The 25,739-nt window shown below is 39.4% G+C and overlaps 1 long non-coding RNA gene across 1 annotated transcript in view; it reads left to right on the top strand.

Moving 5' to 3' along the window:
- The window catches only part of LOC129400116 (uncharacterized), a 50,231-nt gene extending 38,597 nt beyond the window's left edge, over positions 1–11,634 (top strand). Inside the window, exon 4 of the long non-coding RNA XR_008627439.1 lies at positions 11,568–11,634. This is a non-coding gene — a long non-coding RNA (uncharacterized LOC129400116). The remainder of the gene's footprint in view (positions 1–11,567) is intronic.
- The last annotated feature ends 14,105 nt before the right edge of the window (positions 11,635–25,739 follow it).

Consider the following 25,739-nt stretch of genomic DNA (forward strand, 5'->3'; position numbering starts at 1 on the left):
ACAGACTTATACACACATACAAAGAAACACAGATACATATATTCAAAGATACACAAATGCACACACAGACATTCAGAGACACATGTGTACACTGACACAAATGAACACACACAAACATGCACACATAGACATATATGTACACAGACACATTTATACAAACATACATACACAAAAAGTAGTACAGAGACACATATACACACAGCCATATACAGACATGTGTACACGAGACAGCAAATATTTACACACTGAGAAACAGACACACAAAAATACACAAACATACACACATTGACATACACGTATACACATTGTCACGGTCACTGTCATCCCATTGCTCATCGATTTGTTTGAACGGGCACCAGTAACATCTCTCATTGTAGGACTTATTGTTACTGTTTTTGGCATATCAGATACGCCACGGGTAGCTTGCCAGGCTCTGCCGTGCAGGTGCGATATTCTCGGTAGATTTCCGGGCTCTCCGAGAGGGGCAGAGGAATCGAACACGGGTCGGCCTCATGAAAGGCGAATGCCCTACCGCTGGTCTATTACTCTAGCCCACACATATACACCAAGATACATAATCACATACCAACACATGCACAAATCTGAACACAAAGAGAGGCAGACATATACACAGAGACACACCCAAATATACAGATACACACCCACATGCAAACACACACACAGACATACATGTTGATACACAGAAACACTCAGAGACATACACAGAGCCATATACAGAGGCGCACAGAGATATGTACCCAGAGACACATGCACACACAGAGACACACATATAAACAAAGAGTAAGGCACACAGACATATAAACACATTTGTATAAACGCATAAACATATTAACATATACACATGTACACATGTGCACAAGCAAAAAAGACACACGGAAATGTACATAGAGACACAGAAACATACAGACTTACAGGTAGACACACAAATGCTCACACAGACATACACACAGAGGTATTTACAGACAATGTACTACAAGATCAAACAGACATACACTGACACTGATGCATACATGACAGACATACATAGAGACACAGACATAAAGACACACATGCACAAAGATACATACACAAAGACGTATACACAGACACAAGTATACACAGTCACATAGACATATACACAGACACACATGCATGCATACACATTCATATACACAGATACAGAGACACAAACATATATATATATATAAACTCAGAGACAGATGCATTCACTTAGAGACATATACATAGCCACAAACAGGCATTAACACATGCACGCACAAACATACTGATACATATAGACATTTAAACAAAAGCACACATACACAGACATACAAACATAGGGGCACAAATTGATGAAAACTTGCATGCGCACACTTATGCACAGAGACACACACCCAAATGCACATAGAGATATACTCAGACATATACACAGACACAAGCACAAAGTCATACACAGACACAGAGACACACAGAGATATTTGCATAGACACACAGATGCATGAATAGACACACAGATATATACACAGATATGAAAACATATAGACAGACACAAACACAGACATATACAAAAAGGAGACAGACACACAGAAACACACAGACATATACAAAGGCACACAAAGACAAACAGACATATACGCACAGAGGCCCACACAGAAATACAGAGACACAGTTCACACACAAGCACAGAGAAACACACAGAAATATACACAGACACAGGTATATGGATACACACAGAGACATGCACACACACACAAGCACACACCTAGACATACACAAACATAGACATATAGGCAGACACACACAGACATATACACAGACACCCAATGCATGCGCACATACACAGAGACACAGAGACATACACATGCACTAAACACATGAATACATAGACATACATACGCTCAGACATGCATTCATGATAGACATGTATACATGCATATAGACAGAGACACATAGCCGGAACACACGACATACAGACACAGCAAACATACAAAGAGATACACATTTAGAGACACAGAGACATACATAGTCACCCACATGCACACACAGACACTAAAGGACATATACATACATACATACAGACATGGACTGCATACACAGACAACGTGCACAAACCCCTATCACAGAGACACACACGATATATACACATGTGCACACAGAAAGATACACAGATACACAGATATATACATCGAAACACAGACAAAATTATGCACAGAGACACTCAGACATGTACACAGAAAGATGCACGGACAGACATTTACACAAACTCAGGCAGATATAGACAGATACATTCACAGATAGATATATACTCAGATCTACCTGTGCACATGAAGACATACAGTTGCATAGACAGGCTCACACATGCACACACAGACAACACATATACACACAAATACACACAGAGATACATAAATAGACATACACAGGACACACCCAGTGCAACACAAAGACATACAAACAGGCCTATATACATATACACAGACACAAAGACATATATACACACAGACATATATACAGACACACTGACATACAGAGACACACAGCGACAATCAGACATATACATAGACACTAAGAGACACATAATATGTACATAAGATGTGCAGACACAATCACATATAGACACACAAATGTATACACAGGCATACAACATATGAGCAGACACGAATAGACATAAGGTAGACACACTCGGATATACACATAGACACAGACACAGTTACATACAGACATGTTAGCACACACACAGACACAGAGATCCTCAGACACACAACATACACAGACACACATGATCATACATAGGCACAGACATACACACACATCCCCCCCCACAGAGGCATATATACAAACGCACATGCATAGAAACACACACATACACAGAGACGTATAAGAGATACATCTATGCACATATAGAAGTATGTAAAGACACATTTGCACACACGCATTCAAATATACACAGAAATGCATAGACATAGACACACGTACACACATATAAGACATATACAAATATATCACCAGAGAGACATACAAGCATACACACAGACACACACAGACATATAGAAATATATGCACACCTCATAGACACACACATGCACACCCACATTAAAATACGAAGTCACACACAAGCACACAAACACCCATACACATACAGAGACTGACATGTACACTGACACATCTGCTCACACATATATACACAGACATATACAGACACAAATACATGCCAATGCACACATACGCAGACACAAGCACATGCTCACACAGACATACACAGATACCCAGATATACAAATAGAACACACATGCACACACATAGACATATACAGTCACATACAGACATGCGCAGTCACTCACAGACACACATGCGCACACAGAGACACAAAATATATTCACAGACACACAGATGTATGTATATACAGATATCCAGAAACACAACATACACATATACACACATAGATATAGATACACATATAGACATATACACAGACCTGCACACATGCAAATATACAGAGACAAATACACAGAGACATATTTATAGACACTTAGGACCCATGCATACATAGACATATATGCAAATAAAGTTCTACACATGTTCACAACCAAATACATATATACTGACATACATTGGTAGACGCACATGCTTGCAGACACACCTATATACAGACACACAGAGGTACACACACATGCAGAACTAATGACAAAGACATGTATACAACATGCGCAGGTAAAGACACATACACAGTCATACACATACACACGTGCACTGACACAGACATACTCAAATGCATACACATAGACATATACACATACACACAACAATATACACGGACACAGACATATATACAGATGCACAGACATAGACATAGATTCATACACATAGACATACACATAAAGCAATATGTATAGACACACAGACATATACACAGATACACATTCATATATTTACACAGACATACACAAATGCATACACACAGATGTATACACATGCACACATCAATATACACGGACACAGGCATATACACAAATACAGACAGACATAATCATAAATGCATACACAGACATATACACACATAGTAGTATACACGGACACAGACAGATACACACGATACACACATGCAGAGACCTAGACATACACAAATGCATACATATAGACATATGAATAGCAATATACACAGATACAAAACATATACAGAGAGACACACAAACATAGACAACACATATACACAGAAACCCAGACATTCAGACATGCACAGACACAAGAGAAATATGTACACATGTAGACTTTCACAGACAAACACAAATGCAAGCACAGATATATACAAGACAACAGTTACATGCACATAGACATCTACACAGTCAACATAGACATATACACAGATACAAAATACAAACATAAGACCAGCACAGACATATGCAGACAATACACACAAGTAAACACACACATTTACAAATACACAGACAATAGACATACACCACACACACAGACATATGCACACATATACACAGACACAGGCACGTAGACATCAGCACGGAGACACACAGACACAGAAATCCACACACAGACATATTCAGATACATGCACATAGATATAGACATGTACACACACATGTCCACAAAAATACACATGTCCACACAGACAAACATGCCCACGGACATATATATTCAGAGACACAGCATTCACACAGACATACACAAACTGAGAGTCACACGGACATACACAGAAACATACTAACATGTTGATCCACAGACAACACAGATACACACAGACTCACATGTCGGCACACACAGACATAAATAGAAATATACACACAGAAACACACCCTGGCACATACACTGACACATGCACAACAAACTCAGATAAAGACAGACATGTACATGAAGATACACATAAACAGATACACAGATATGTGAATAGACACAATCACAAGACACACTGACAGAAACACACCCAGTCACACAGATGCGCCTATACACATGTATACAGAAAACACACATGAAACACACAGGCACAGAGAATCATAAGTCATACACAAACACAAACACAGGGAAATATACAGACACAAACATATACAGTGACACATATGTTGGCACAGACACATGAACACACAAACATACACAGAAATATACCCAGACATGCACAATAGAGACGCATAGATATGTGCACACTGAGGGGCAAATATACAAATACGCACAGGCGAATATCCAGATATAAACCCACATGCATATACAGATATACACACAGACATACACAACAGACACACAACAGTCATACATACACACAGACTCAGACGCAGAGACATACAGAAATACATGTCCACTCAGAGAAACAGACACACAGATAACATACAGAACATAGAGACACACAGAAAAATGCACACAGACATATATGAAGACACAGATATAGACAGGCACACATATAAGTACACAGACATGTGGACACACAAAACATTTAAACACACCGGTACACACATATATACAAAGGCATGCACAGATGCACAGGTGACTGTGATTATACTGACACACCTTTACAAGGACACATACATATACCCAAATTATACACGTGCACATAAAATACACACACATACAGACATACACCCATATGAACACATACACATATATTGACACAGTTATACACACACGAAAGCACACAGGTACACAGAAACCCACATGTAGAGACATACACTCACATGCACACACATATACACAGATATGCACATGTATATACAGCACAGACTACATAGACAAAGATACACATATACACAGATTCACACCGACATGTGCACACAGACACACATGCACTCATACAGACACACAAACACAGACACACATTTGCGCGCACACACAAAGACAAAGTCACACACTTTCACACCTGCACGTACAGAAATGACAGACAACACATACAGACACAAACACACGAGCCATATACACAGACGTATATACAGACACACATGCACACACGCAGACATATAAAAGATACAGAGACTCACAGATATATAGACACACAAACACAATGACAGACACAGAGACACGCAGAAATATGTACACGTAGCGATATACACAGCTATATACACAGACACAAAAGCACACAGACACAAACATAGACATATACACAAAGACTCATGCAGACAGGTCCACAGACTTGTACACAGACACACTCACATGTACAAACACAATTATAACACAGATTTTCAAACAGACATGCCCACAACAGACAGACGTATACAGATACACAGATATATATGAAGACACACAGACACACACACAAACATATACAGACACACACATACGCACACACAGAGATACGGACACACACAATACAAAGACATATCAATAGACACACAGAGATACACAGACATATATACGCAGAACACATGCTCACATATAATGAAAAACAGATTACAGAAACATAATGAACACACATGCACATAGAGGCATAAACAGACATACAAACCTACAGACACAGACATAAACACAAGCCACACAGACATGTATATATAGAAATACACGCACACAGAGGTACACACAGACATATACAGAAACAAATATATGCATACACAGACTCACAGATTCACACAGACACATACATACAGCTATATTCCAACATGCACTCACACAGACACAACACACATATACAGAGACTTACACAAATGTGCACACAGACACAGAAATATGCAGACACACAGACATAGACATAGACACATATCTATCACACAGATACAGAGAAACATAAAAATATATACGTAGACACAGATGAACAGACAGAAATATGCAGACACACAGACATACAGACATAGACACACGTCTATCACACAGATACAGAGAAACATAAAAATACATACGTAGACACAGATGTTTGTGTGTATACACAGGCGCATACACACAAACCACAGATATGTACATAGACACACAGACATACATAGCAACAGGGACATATACATAGATACACAAAATCATGCACAAAGACTCTCACATGCACACACAGACATATATACAGACCGAGACACAAAGATACACATACACACAGATGCACAGACCCAAACGGAAATATACTTAGACATTTAAGCGCACAGACACACGAACACACTGATATATACAGAGACATAAACAGACATATAGACGGATACAAATACAAATACACACACACACCTATATGCACACACAGAGATACACAAACATATACAGAGACATACACATGGACATACACAGGCATATAAAAAGACACGGAGAGACATACACAGCACACATGCAAAAGATATACACACATATATATAGTTACACACAGACATATACGCAAATACCATACATAGCCATATAAAAAGACACAAGGCATATACATAAACACACATGATCATATACCTAAACACAAATAGATGTACAAAGACACACACAAACATATATAGACACAAATGCACAGATACACACCTATACACTGAGGCACCCAACCACAGACAAATACACAGACCCATACTCACATGTACATACAGATTCACACACAGACATACACAGTCACACACATAGACACACAGACACAGACACATGCACACAAGACACACACAGATATACATAGACGTATACACAAACACCACACACATGCACACTCAAAGACACGCAGACATGTGCCAAGACATGCACCCAATGCACACAAAAACACAAGACATATATACAGACACACAAGTCACATGTACACACAGACATTAGACATGCACACAGACTTAGACACACAATAGACATTTATTCAGAAACACAGGTACACACTCACAGAGGGAAACACAACAACAGTGCACACAGAGATATATACAGACACGCAGATGCATGCCCACACATATGGAAATAATCACGTACACACAGATATAGACAGAAACATACTCAGATACACAGAAGAATACACAGATACACACAGATACACAGACACATAAATTGATGCCCACCAGTGCACGTGCACAGGCAGTCATATACACATGTGAACACACAGACCTATAGTCACATAGATCAAACATATAGATCAACACACGTGCTTACACAGTCAGACATAGACATATACACAGACACACACCCACATTTACACAGATATATACAGAAACAGAAACACGTTCACAGAAACACACATACATGCTCACAGATATATACAAACACACACATGCACACAGAACTGATTAGACACACAGAATCAGACACACACAGAAATGTACAAGTGCACCTGCATACATAGACATATGCACAGACATACACCGGCACACAGAGATAAATACACACGTAAACACACAGGCATATGCATAGACAGAAACTGACTCACAGACATATACACAGATAAACACACATACACGCACACATAGTCACTCACACACATGTAGACAGAGAGACACACAGACATATAGACAGACACACATACATACACGCACACCCATAAACATACATCTGCACACATGAGCACAGGCATAGCACACACATATAAACAGACACAGAAACATGTACAAATATAAACCTATTTTCACACACTGAGCGGCAGACACAAATAGACACACAGAGACAGTCATACATACATATACACAGACACACATTTGCGTAGACAGTGACATAGCCACACAGACATACAAAGATATACACAGACATATGCACAGATACACAGCGATATATATATACCCATAGAGACATACATGCACAGACACTGGGACACAAACATATACACAGCCATACACAGACACCCAAACTCACCTAAAGACATGTACAGATACACATGTATACACACAGCCATATAGACACATACCCACACACGATTATACACAGACATGCAGATGCATACATGCTGACACACAGACATGTAGACACATACAGACAGACATAGACACACAAGGCACACACGTACATATGCACAGACACACCCAATGCAAGTGCGGATACACAAAGACATATACACAGACACACATATCCACACAGACACGAATAAAGACGCACAGACTGACAGACATATACAGAGACACAAATACTCAGATATGTGCGCACAGATAAATGAACACAGACATGTACAAACTCACACAGATGCATATATGGATATACATGCACACACAGATATATACATAGGAACACACAGACATATACACACACATGCTCCCAAACACATGACACACAGACAAAAGTAGTGCAGTCAGACACTTACAGGTGGATATACAGACATCCGCATACATACACCCACATGCAAATACACATATAGACACAGACACTTACGGCAGCATAAGATACACAGATATATACGTAGAAACACAGATACAATCAAATAGACACATATATACACACACACAGAAACACAGACATAGACACACAAAGAAACAAACATACAACTGTCATACATGGGCACATCCCAATGTATGCAGTCACACACATATGGATACACCAAACATACGCACACATAGGTACAGACATATACACACAGACACCCTCACGCACGCACACACAACACCGATGTACACATACTTACACCTGCTCACCTGCATACACAGATACATATATAACTAGGTACACATGCACATGCACACACAGATTTGCAAAAACAGATGAATTGACACATGTACACAGAAACGCACATATATACACAGATACATGCAGACATATACAGAGATAGACATATGCTAACAGAGATATAGGCACAGCTGATCTATACACAGACGTACAGAGACACACATGTACACAAAGATGCCCATGCACACATACACAAACATACTTATGTGTGCACACAAAGATATGTACACAGACACACAAGCACACACAGTTATGTATACACAGAAACAGATAAACAGACATATACACAGACACATGTCCACACACTGACACAGACACAGCTAGACACACACAGACATGTATGTATACACAGAGATATACAAATATATCCATAGACAAATACGTGTAGTCGATCATACAAATGCACACCCAGAGATATAAGGACATAGACACATAGACACAGATGTACATCCATGTGTACACACAGACATACAGAAACACATACAAGTAAACACAGACACATGAACACTCACACAAGTATACATAGACATACACATTGACAAACACTGTCTCACAGAGACATATACAGAGAAATACACACACCCATACAGACATGGAGAGATACAAAGACCCACACAGACATAGAGAGACACAGCATGTACACATAGAAAGACATATACACATAGAGAATGAGACGCAGACATATACAGACACACAGACAACAAAGACATTGATACAGATATATGCATGCTCACGCAGCCACACACTTGTGAGCACACATATACAGACGTATACAGACATAGACTTATAGACACAGATGTACACAAACACATGCACACAAAGAGGCAGAAATACATACACACATACCCACTTGCACATACACAAATGCAAAGATGTATAGAGACATGCACACACAGACACATGTAGATACACTGACATGTACATAGCCTAACACATGTACACACGAAGATAGGAATACATAGAGACACACACAGAAAAATGCACAGAAACACAAATGTGCACACAGAGACATATACAGACACAGATATGCACAAAGACTTATACAGAGACACACAAATGCACACACAGAGACTTATCCACGGATACACACATATTCACAGACACACAAAACAAATGCTCAAAGACCCATATGGAAAAAAAAAACAAAACACCCATATGGACAGACACACAAATGTAAACATAGAAACATACATTTACAAATATAGACACACATATACAACAAATACACAGACTCAGAGACACTTGCACACATACAGAGGTACAGATATATGTAGACATACATAATGTAAACATAAGACATAGATGTATTACAGACACACAGACATATACACAGACACACATTTACAGAGGAACAGACACATACACAGCACACCTACATGCACACACACACGTGCGAACGTCAGGCATGTATACACACAGACTGACACACAAATATACACAGACACAGACATCTACACTGACATACAGACACACAGCTAAAAATAGAAACACACACACACCCCAACAGTTACACAGACATACACATGAAGACATACAAACATATACAAATGAACAGAAAGACACATATATTTACCTGGACACACAGACACATGCACATACACACAGACATACACACAGACATTCATACACAGATACATACTCATACAGAGACAGAAACTGCCCACATAGACAATGCACACATATGCACAGACATATAGATAGACATATACAAAATAACAGACATATTCACAGACAACACATGCACATAGACACATACATATACAAGAGACACACAGACATGTAGATATAGACATAGACATGATCACATAGACACATATATACAGACAGACCTATAAAGACACTGCATGAACACACACAAACATGCACAGACACACACATGTACACACAGACACAGATACTCACACAGAGAGACAAAGACATACACACTCTTGTACACACAGAGAGACATACACAAACACATACCCACATGCACACACAAAGACAAAGTACAGATATATACACAGACTCACTGTAGCCCATACAGGGTGGAAGGGGTGCAGCCTCTCAGGCCTTGCCCTTTGCATGCAGGATTCAGCGTTTGCTGAGCAGCAGTGATGAAGGTCGTGCCGTCATTGTCCAGAGAAGCCCACAGCGGCCCTGGAACACACGTGTGTGGTGAGACCGAGGCCTGGCACCGTGTCTGTGCTGCTGGTAAGCTGGGGACAGTGTCCCTGACCTCCGTCCATTTGCATCTCTGACTGGAGCACACTGACCACACCCACCTCTGCCCCGTTCTGGGGACTCTGTAGAGATTTACAGACTTGCTCACCCTCTTCTCACACACAGACATACAGAGACACGTATGTATATATATATATATATATATATATATATATACACAGACACAGACATACGCATCCATAGAGACACACAGACATCCACACCCACAGAGACAGACACGCACAACAGAGCTACACACAGACATGCACAACAGAGCTACACAGAGACATGCACACAATATGCATTCAAAGACATGCACACACATAGATACACATGCACACACAGACATACACATGAATACACAAGCACAGACATACCCATACACACAAGAGACACATAGTCATGTACACACAGACACAGATCATACACAGGTACAAACCCAATGTACACACAGAGACATATCCACCTACGTATGTACAGACACACATATGGACATGTAAACATGAAATAGACTCACATACAGACACATACCCACATGTAAACACAGATACACCCAAATACATATGCACAGACGCACAAATATGGAACACAGGGACACAGAGACTCTGACACATAAACACAAACATACCTATATGCACACACAGAACACAGAAGCATATACAGACTGACATGCATACATACACATAGACATATACCCAGACACAAGCACATCACATACAGACACACAGATATATACATATACAGAGAGATACAGAGATACATGCATAGATATACTCAGACAAACCAACTTACACTCCCAGACATAAACACAAAGACAGATACCCATATACACAGACACTTACATAGAGACACATATAGATATACAATTATGTACAGACTTATACCAACACACCCATGAACACACAGGGCCACACAAACATATACGTAGTTGCACACACATAAACACACATGGACACAGACATATTCGCAGACACAAACACATGCACTCACACAGACAAACGTTATACACAGACGCACATAGTTGCACACATATATAGACATAGACACCCAGACATGCATACATAGACATATACAGACATATAATGATGCACATGTGAACTAAGACAACAGACATACATAAGCACATAAATAGACATATACACAGGGTCACACACATGCACAGACACACTGAAATACTTGCACAGGCTCACGAATAGACACACACGGTTTTATGCAGACTCAAAGAGATATACAGTGACATACTCATGCACACAGACACAGACACAAAAGACATAGACACACGCAGAAATCTATAAAGATATACAGACATATAGGCAGACACACACAGACACACAGGTATATATATACACAGGCAACCCACTACACTCACAGATACACAGACTCACACAGACATATATATATATACATAGATACAGACACAATGACACAGACACTGGCATATACACAGACATACCGGCATATACATAGACACACAGTACACACATAAGCACACACAGACATACACATAAACAGAGATGCACACAAACAGACACACAGAGAACGCATACACATACACAGAGAGACGCACAGATGTATGCATAGATTACAGACACACAAACACAGACGCAGATCAGATTCAGATAAATATACACAGATATATACCCAGACACAGATACACACAAATGTAAGTATATTCGTACAGATAGCCACAGACATAAACACACACACACACAGAAACAATCACAGATACAGAGACACACAGACATCGAAAACATTTGTGCCACACAGGCACAAGGCATATACTCAGACTCAGAGACACACACAGATATTACATAGACATACACATGCACAAGCATTCATATACACAGGCACACAAATGCAGATACATAAACACAGACATAAACATAGGAACGCCTACACACATATATTCACTGATGTGTATACAATATATGGAAACACACAATTATACATACATACGTATACATACACAGAAACACACAAATGCACAAAAACACACAGAGATGCATAGACATACAGATGCACACACGTGCTCACCCTCAGGCACACAGATGTGTACATAGACACCGAAAATTGCACACACAGACATATACACACACAGATACATGTAGACACACATAGACACACATGCTTACACAGACATACAAATGTAAAGACAGACGTGTGCACACGTGCACACATTCACACAGACACAATATGTGCAAAGAAAAATGAAGACAGATATATACACACAAAGACATATAGACAAGTACACACTAACAGACATATATGCAGACACTCCCACGATGGAGACACACACCTAAATGCAGACACACAGATGCACACACAGACATATGCAAAGACACATAGTGTGATATCCACAGATACACGCAGTTACACAACCAGTGGATACAGAGATACATATGCATATACATATACACAGACATATACATATACACAGAAAGACATATGGACACATATAGACACATGCAGCCAGAACTCACACAACCATAAACACAGACACAGACCCACATGAACTCACATAGATACAAAACAGACATAGAGACAGAGACACACACTTAAATAGACACAGTCATATGCACGAATACAGATATATACATAGACGCACATGCATATACACACATGTGCAGACAGACATTTACACAGACCCATACCTACATTATGCAGACACAGAACACACATGCACACAAAGTCACACAGAGACATACATAGACATATATGTACAGATGTACACTCGCAGATAAACAGAGACACATAGACACAAACATATATACAGACACACACAGAATTACAGATATACACAGGCACACAGACTTATGGACAGACAACACAGGCACACAGAAACAGACATATACACAGGCACACATCGGCATGCAGATGCACACACAGATACATACACATGTACAGATGGAGACATATACACAGACACACAGGGACATATATACATACATACACAGACATAGATACAATATGTGCATAGACACAGTTGCAGTTATATCTACAGAAACATACAGAATTCATACACACAGATATTTACATACACATATAGAGACCCACAGTGACATATAGACAGAGATAGAGAATTGTATAGACACACAAATATACATATATGTAGACACGAACATGTGCACTCAGACAGATATACAGAGACTCAGACATATACACAGACTCACAAAAGTGCACACGCAGGCATATACACATACAGACACAGGAAATGAATACAATGAATACACAGACACATGCAGACATTGAAACACACAGATGCACACACATCCACTGGCACGCATAGATATACAGATGAATATATCGACCCACATATACAAGGCCACACATATATACCCAAATCATACATATGCACACAAAATAGACACACATAGACATATACATAGACATACACTGATGTGCACACACAGACCTATGCAGATATGCAGAAACACACATGTACACAGGTGCATACATGCAAGCACACAGACATATACACAGATTCCCACATGCACACATATACACAGATACCCCATGTACACACAGTACAGACTATGTACACAAAGACACATATACACAGATTCACACTGATGTGCATACACAGACACGCATGCACCCATACAGACACACATGCACACACAGAAATGACAGACAGCACACACAAACATAGATAGAAACACACACTGACATGCATACACAGATGTATACACAGACACACATGCACACATGCAGGCATGTAAAAAGACAGAGACTGATATGTAGGTGAGACACACAAACACAATGACAGAGACACATAGACATACGCAGAGAAACACATAGAAACACATAGACGACACACCTTCACAATCACACAGATGCATACACATGCACGCCCACTGAGCCACACATAAACATATATATGTATAGGCACACAGCTAAATGAACACAAACACATAGACATGAATGGAGATATACAGACATAAAAAACACACATAGAAACCCACAGATACAGACACACATGCACACAGAGAGACCCACACCAACATATACATACAAGCACACACAAACAAGTAGACATATACACAGACACACACACACAGTCAACAGACTTATACACATGCACACACAGGCATACACAACCACAGAGACATAGAGATAGACACAAAAGCATGCACACAGACACACATGTGCAAATACAGATATATATACACACAAAGATACACGTGCACAGACACACATGGACATATATATAGGCACTTTTGTGCACAGACACTTGAACACACTGATATAGAAAGACATCAACAGACATATAGACAGACACAAACCCACAGACAAATTCACACACACCCATATGCACACACAGAGATACGCAACATATACAGGGGTACATAAACGTCAATGCAAATGCATGTAGAAAGGCACACACAGACATATAAAGACACAGATGCACACAGTGATACACACATATACACTGAGACACACAGACATAGGCAAATGCATAAACACACATTCACATGCATACACAGATTCACACACAGACATGTACACAGACTTACACGTTCACACAGACAGACACAGAGACACATAGTGACATATAGACACATACATGCACATAACACACAGACATATACAAGACATACACCCAGTGCACACACAAACACAAGAACATAAACATGTACATGTCACATGTACACAGAGACAATAGACATGCACACACAGATTCAGACACACAATTGACATATACCTGGGCAAACACAAACACAGAAACATATCCACACACAGACACAGATAAACACGCACATACATGTGCACAAACACATACAACAGAGACATATACACAGACACAGAAATATTCATACATGTGCACACAGATACATGAACACATAGACCTATACAAATACACACATGTATAAATAGACATACATGAACACACATGCGCATGCACATAAACACGGACATATACATAGAAACACAGATATACAGACACACATGTGCCCAAACACGACACACAGATATAGAGTACACTCAGATACTCACATATGGACATACATCCACAGACATGCACATGTGCACACATATAAACACATATACACAAACATGCAAATACACACATAGACACACTTATGCCAACATACAGATATATACATAGAAACATACAGTCAAATATACATAGACACAAATGCACACATACAGACACACAGACATATAGGCAGATATTCAGACATATACACATCCACATCCACACAGAAATACAGACATAGACACCAAGAAACACAGAGATAAACATGCTATCTTACACAGACACACCTCAATTTTTGCACAGTCACAAATATACATATACATAGACACAAACATGCACACACAGACACAACACACCTATATACAGACTTATACCTGCACACACAGACAACAGACATATACATAGACATACAAAGAAAGATAGATGTATCGACACAACAGACACATCACACAGAAACACATAGATGTATACACAGACATAGACACATGTACACATAGAAAATTCACATAAACACAGACTCAGACTCACAGACATATACAGACACACTGAGGCACACTAATATGCACATAGACACAGAGTCAGAAAAAGGCAGTATACATATATACAGTCATATACACAGACACATAGAGACATATACATACCCACATGTACACAGAGACACAAAGACATATACAGAGACATGCATATGCTAACATAGACACACAACTGATCCATACACAGAGTCACACACATGTACACAGAAATGCACATATACAAACAAACATACAGACACATGCACACACAACAGATATATGCAGACACATGTGCACACACTGACACAGACACCTAGACACATAAAGACACACAGATATATACATAGACACAGAGACACACAGATATATCCATAGACACGCTCATGGACAGTCATACAGATACACACTCGGAGATAGACATACACACATTCACACATACATACAGAAACACAGAAGTATACACAGACATGCGCATTAAACGTATGCACAGATACATAAAAACACATACACATACACACTGTCACAAATATATATATACACAGACCCACACAGAGGGACAGGGATGTACACATACATGCAGAGAATGAGACACAGACATATTCTGACATGCAGACAACAAAGACATTCACACAGGCGCAAATACATGCTCATGCCGACACTCAAGTGTGAACACATGTGCATAATACACAGACTTAGACATATAGGCACATGTACACAAAGAGACATACACCCACATGCACACACAAATAGAAAGATGTACACTGAGACATATGCACATACACAGACACATGTAGACACAGACATGTACACAGACTAATGCACCTGTAGACACAGATAGTCAGACACACAGACATACACAGACAAACGCACAGAAACAGAAATGTGCACATAGACTTTTACACAGACACACAAATGTACATTCAGCCTTATACACAAATACATACACACAGAAACACACTAGACAAATGCACAAACACACAGGCACACATAGGCACACAAATGTAAACAAAGAAGCATACATTTACAAATTTAAACACAAACATACAACAGACAAATACACAGACTCAGACACACAAACGTGGATATACAGATGTACACAGACATATATACACAGACACACAGACACACAGCACACACATATACACAAACACAACTTACAGATACACACTGACACAGATATACACAGACATAGACACAGACATATAGACACACGTGCACACGCAGAGACAGACACACACAACCAGTCAGACACAAACACACATCCCCACATGCACAGACATATACACAGAAACACACATGTTTAACAAAAACACAGACACACAGACAGACACAGATGTGCACACATTCATATACATAGAAACACACAGAGACACATATTCATGCCCACACAAATGCACAAACATGCAAGCACAGCCACAAACATACGCAGAGAAATACATATATACAGACCAGACACACACGTATCTACATACAATATATACACACGTGTAATGCAGACACATAAGAAAAACACATAAACAGACATATACATAGACACAAATACAAAGACACATGCAAACAAGTATGCACAGATGGAACCCATACAAAGACACACAAACATGTACAGAGACACACTGATATGCACACACAGACTTACACACATGCGCACAGAGAAACATACAGAGCCAGAGACACACATATATATTCATAGACAAGCACAATCAAACACACATGGACATATATACAGACATATTCACACACACATGCACAGATACACACATATACTCAGAGACAACTGACATACATAGAGACAAACAGAAATGTACACACATACACATACCAGTGTGCACAGGCACAAGCCAATGAATACACAGACACCATTAACACAGACAGACATGAACACACATACACATCATATACACCGATACATGTGTAGAGACACAGAGACATATACACACAAATACAGGTGTGCACGATAGCATAGCAGTAGGGCATTGCCTTACACGTGACTGACCCAGGTTTGATTCCTCCACCCCTCTCCGAGAGCCTGGCAAGCTACTGAGAATATCTCACCTCTCACCCGCATGGCAGAGCCTGGCAAGCTCCCCGTGGTGTATTCGATATGCCAAACACAGTAACAACAAGTCTCACAATGGACACGTTACTGATGCCCGCTCAAGCAAATCGGTGAGCAATGGGATGCCTAGAATACAGAAATATGCACATGGACACAGATATATACACAGATATATATGCAGACACATGCAGATATCCACATATACACACATACATATACAGATAAACACAGATATAAGTAGACCGACATAATCACACATGCGCACACAGACACATGTGCAACACAGACGCATAAAGACATATACTCTGAAATAGAAACACACACACATTCATATTCACAGACCACACCAATAGACACATGCAGACACAGAAACACAGAGACATAAATACAGGCACACATAGAGATACACAGACATGAATATATATAGACACACAATTACACGCATATACATACATACAGAGACACACAGAATATACATACACGGACAGACAAGTGTATAGAAGATACATAGACAAGTGTATACACACTGAGACACATACGGAGACACATGCATATTTGTAGAGAAGCACTCATGCACACATACTGATACAATGCACACATAGACCTATGGACACACAGAGATTCCTAGAGGATTAAGCAAACAGACATGTGCACAATAGAAATACATTTGCACACAGAGATATACGCAGAAACACATGCAGACACACATATATACATACATACACATGTATGCACACAGCCATACAGACATAGACTCACAAACACATACACGCACATAGAGACAGAAACATTCATGCACATATATATGCACAGATATATGTACATAGACACAGAACATATGTGCAAACACATGCACATACAGAGACACTCAAGGACATATTGACTCACAGACAGATACACAGAGACATAGGCATATATACACAAAGACCCACAGACTTGTACAGACATATACACAGACATGCACCCACTGCAAACTCAGAGACACAGACATATATACAGGCACACACATGTACACACAAAATCACAGACACACAGACATAGCCAGAGCAAGACAGGTATATTCACATATACATAGGCACACAGAGACACACAGAGATGTATCCGTAGAAGCACAAGCTCACACAGACACATGCACAAGACAAAGACATTTACACACAGACACATACATGAATGCACACACAGGGACACACATAGACATATAGACAATCACACATAGAAGACACACAATGCACACACAGATACATGCGTATACACAGATAAATCTGCACACAAATGTACACACATAGAGTCACATACAGACACACTTACACACAGACATAAACACAGATACAGACACAGCCATGCACAGACATACACAATGATATGCACACAGTGATGTACACAGATACATATATACAAATATATAGATATATATGCAACACAGTCACAGACACACAGACACATACAGCGACCCAAATACATGTACAAATATGAACATACATGCAGACATATACACACATACACAGACAACCACAGACAGACAATAGATGCACACAAAGACACTCAGACATACACATAAAAACAGTAGTTACCCACAGAATGAAATACACAATCATATCTACATGCACACACACATGCACACATAGACACACAGACACACAGAACCATATGTATATAGACACATAGTCATACACAGACAAGCACACACATCACACATGCACACTAACACATGCAGAAAGAGACACAGACAATTATACACACAGATATACACATATAGGCACACATAGACATAGATCCAGACACATACAAAGGTTACACCCAGAGACAAACAGGCATATACACACAGAGACACAGAGAGATACACCCAAACATTCACAGAGACTCATAGATATACAGAGGCACACAGACATATGCAGACATAAATATACACTTAGACATATACACAGATATACATACACAAAAGGAACACAGAGACACATAGACATATGCACATAGCCATATATGCAGACCACCATATGGCGCACACACACATATACAGATAAGTGTACACAGACAATGAACATTTATACACAGAGAAACACAGACTCACACAAATATACACACAGTGACATACACATGTACACACACAGATATACAAACATATACCAAGACACACACAAACCTGAACACAAAGAGAGGCACACATATATATATAGACATCCCCAAATATACACAGACACACAGAGACATGTACAGACACACATGTAGACACACGGAGACACAAAGAGACATGTACCCAGAAATAAATATGCACACATAGAGGCACATATAAACACAGTAAGACACAGATATAAATAGACACAGATATAGCAGACACATGCACGCACACACAGACACACAGAGATATACACAGACTCACAGAAACATATACACAGATACCCATACGCAACATTCATAATGACTTATACATATTCACAAAATGAGCACATACAGACACACAGACATATACACAGAGACATACAGAGAGTCATATACACAAGCACAGACGTGTGCACACACAGAGATACACTACATGCAAACACAGACATACACAGAAAAACAGACATAAAAACACATGAACACACAAATATACACACATAGACACACCCTAACACAGATTGATACAAACACAGAAATAGACCCAGACACAAATTCACATACAGAGAGACACAGACATGTATGCAGACACACATCCAAATGCACACACACACAGACTAAAATCATGCACATACTGACACACAGATATATAGACACACTGGAGACATACACTAATACAACAGATATATAAATGAACACACATGCACATAGACAAAAACACAGACATATATGCAGACACACAGACACAGGTAATATGTATAGACACACAAAGGCACACACAGTCACATGGAGACATATATACACAGACACACACAGAGACACAGGCATATATACACAGAGAGAAAAACACAAATATATACAGACACACACATTCATATAAAGGCATACCACATATAGACAGACATACAACGCACACATAGGCACACTCATATGTATAGAGATATATACACATGTGCACACATGGACTTAACAGCACAGATATATACATAGACACACAAAAAATGCAAACACAGACACAACATACACAGACACAGAGACATATGTACACAGATACACACTTGCGCACACAGACACACATAGAGATACACACAGAGACAGACGTATACAAAATCACACACATGCACACACAGAATAAACATATACACACAGAATCAGGAACACACAGACATATACCCTGACACACGTGTTCACAGGCACAGAGTAATATGCACAAACTCAGACAGACATAAACACAGACACATATACACAGACAAACACATTCAGAGACTCACACAGACATACACAGACACATTTATAGATACACATAGTCACAACACAGACATATGAAAAGACTCACATATGCACACAAAGACATGGACATGGACACATAGAAACACAGATATATATACCCACAGTGACACAGACATATATCCAGACACAGAGACAGAAATACAGCACACAGACTGACACACAGAAACACAAAGATGCACAGAGATATATACCCAGACCCACAGACACACACACAGACACTTGAATATATACATAGACACTTGAATACACAGACATATACATAGCTACACAGATATGCACATATAGACATATACACAGATACACTCTCACACACCCAGAAACATATACAATATACACAGAAATATACACAGAGACATAAACAGACACACTCATGGGGACACACAGACATACAGACACATACGAACATATACAAGAACTTTCCCCATGCACACACACAGGCACAGCACGGCTACGGCTTATGCATAGACACACACGTTTGCACACAAAGACTCATACAGATACACACATATGTGCTACGCTAACACAGAGACACACAGAGAGACAAAGACACACAGACATATACACAGAGACACAGATTATACCTAGGCAGATACGCACAGACACATGAATCTAGAGCCACCTATAAACCCATAAACTCACAGAAATGTATAAACAGACATACACCCACATGCACACAAAACAGAGTGGACTTATATACAGACTCTCACACGTGCGCACACACTTAACACACAAGAGACACACAGGGACAGACGAAAACACAATGGACATAATACAGAGACAAGGAGGTATATATCGACAAACGCAATACTCAGAGATGCATGAACACACAGATACATGCACATGCGGACATGTACACAAATATACTCAATGAACACAGACATAATGTATACACCCAGAGACACACAAGCATAAATACACCTATATAAACAGACATACACCGACATACACCCATGTGCAATGCAGACATGCAGACACAGAGACATACATATGGACACGCTCCAGATATATACATACACTCACAGATGATGTGTACACACAGAGAAGAGCATACACACGCACACTTAGACACAGATATACACACAGACACATATATGTATACACAGATACAAACATGCACACACAACAACACACAGACATACACACAGAGAAACACATGCACACACTCAGAAAATACATATAGACAGACGTACACAGACATATACCAAATACATGTACACCAGAGACACACAGACCTGTACAATTAAAGGCATGCACAGAGACAGCAGACATGTACAGAGACACACAGTCACACAACCATATACACAGATATAAACAGACATATAGACATATACAAAGACATATACACAATACACGCACATATGTATCCACAAATTAAAACTATACATGCACAGATACAGACATGTACACACAGACACACAAATTATCAGACATGTGTATATATGGACAACATACACAGACACAAGAAAAAATACACTGGCACACACCCATGTGTACACACACAGAGACATATACAGACATGCACAAGAACACACACAAACATAGAGACACACATACCTGCACACAGAAAACAACATACACACCCACTTGCACAGACTGACAACAGACATATATAGAGACACATGTACACACAGGGACACAGACATACACATTGTCACACAGACATTTACATACACAATTACATAAACATGCACACATAACACACATATACACAGGAACACACATGTGTACAGACACTCAACTATAGAGACACATACAGACATAAACACATAGACACATAGATATATACATAGACCCATATCCACAACCTCATAGACACAAAAACGTATAGAAAGAGAAATACCGACACACAGAGACAGACATATACATCGACGCACGTGAACACACAGACATATACACACAAAGACAGAGAGACACACAGACATATACACAGATATACCCAATGTAACACAGAGAAACACAAATAGTCACATACACAGATGCACACCAGACACAAAGATATATACACAGAGACCCAATGACACATATTTATGCATAGAAACACAGAAAGATGCACATAGAGACATGTACACAGCATAGACACACAAAAACACATGCACTCATATTCACATACCCAGGCACACAGACATTTACACAGAAACATACATGTGCACACAGACATATATACAGACACACACTAACACACACAGACACAATGCACACAGGTACAGATATACAACATATACAGACACATACTTTCACACATGACACTGACATGCACAGACACAGACATATACACAGACACATAGACATGCACACACATAGGTATATACTCATACACTACAATATACAGAGACACACACATGCACACACAGATAGAGACATACTAAAGCACACACATAGACACACACCTACATACAATATACAGAGACACAATATGCACACATTATAAGTAGACACACAGATGTATACATATACACATATGCATGCACATGCAAAGACAAACACAGATAAGTGCTTACATACTGAAACATACAGAGAAATAAACAGACATGTACAGAGAGACTCAGATGCACACACACAGATGTATGGAAATAGACATACATAGCCACACAGAGACACACAGATACATTCAGAGACATGGAAAAACAATCAGAGACGCAGATAGACATATATACAGGCTCACAGACATACACAGACACACATGCGTACAGAGACACATATACAAAAAAAAGCAGATGTATGTATAGAATACACAGGAACTTGCACAGTGAGACACAGAGACATTTACACAGATGTATATGAGACACATGCACACATACATATGCAGATGAACACAGACATAATCACAGACATACACAGATACACACGTGCACACACACACGTAGACATACACTCACACAGATATATACATAAACTTAGACATACACATAGATATACATGCAGACACACAATTACACAGAGACATAAAAACAGGCACACGCACACATAGAGATACAGAGACGTATATAGATTATATATGTATATACATACATGTACACACATAAAGACATACATACAGAGACACAGCCATACACAGATACTTGCACAGAGACATATATGGAGATGGATACATGCAGTCGAACACACAGATA

This window comes from Sorex araneus, chromosome X (genome assembly GCF_027595985.1).
Source record: "Sorex araneus isolate mSorAra2 chromosome X, mSorAra2.pri, whole genome shotgun sequence".
Taxonomy (NCBI): domain Eukaryota; kingdom Metazoa; phylum Chordata; class Mammalia; order Eulipotyphla; family Soricidae; genus Sorex; species Sorex araneus.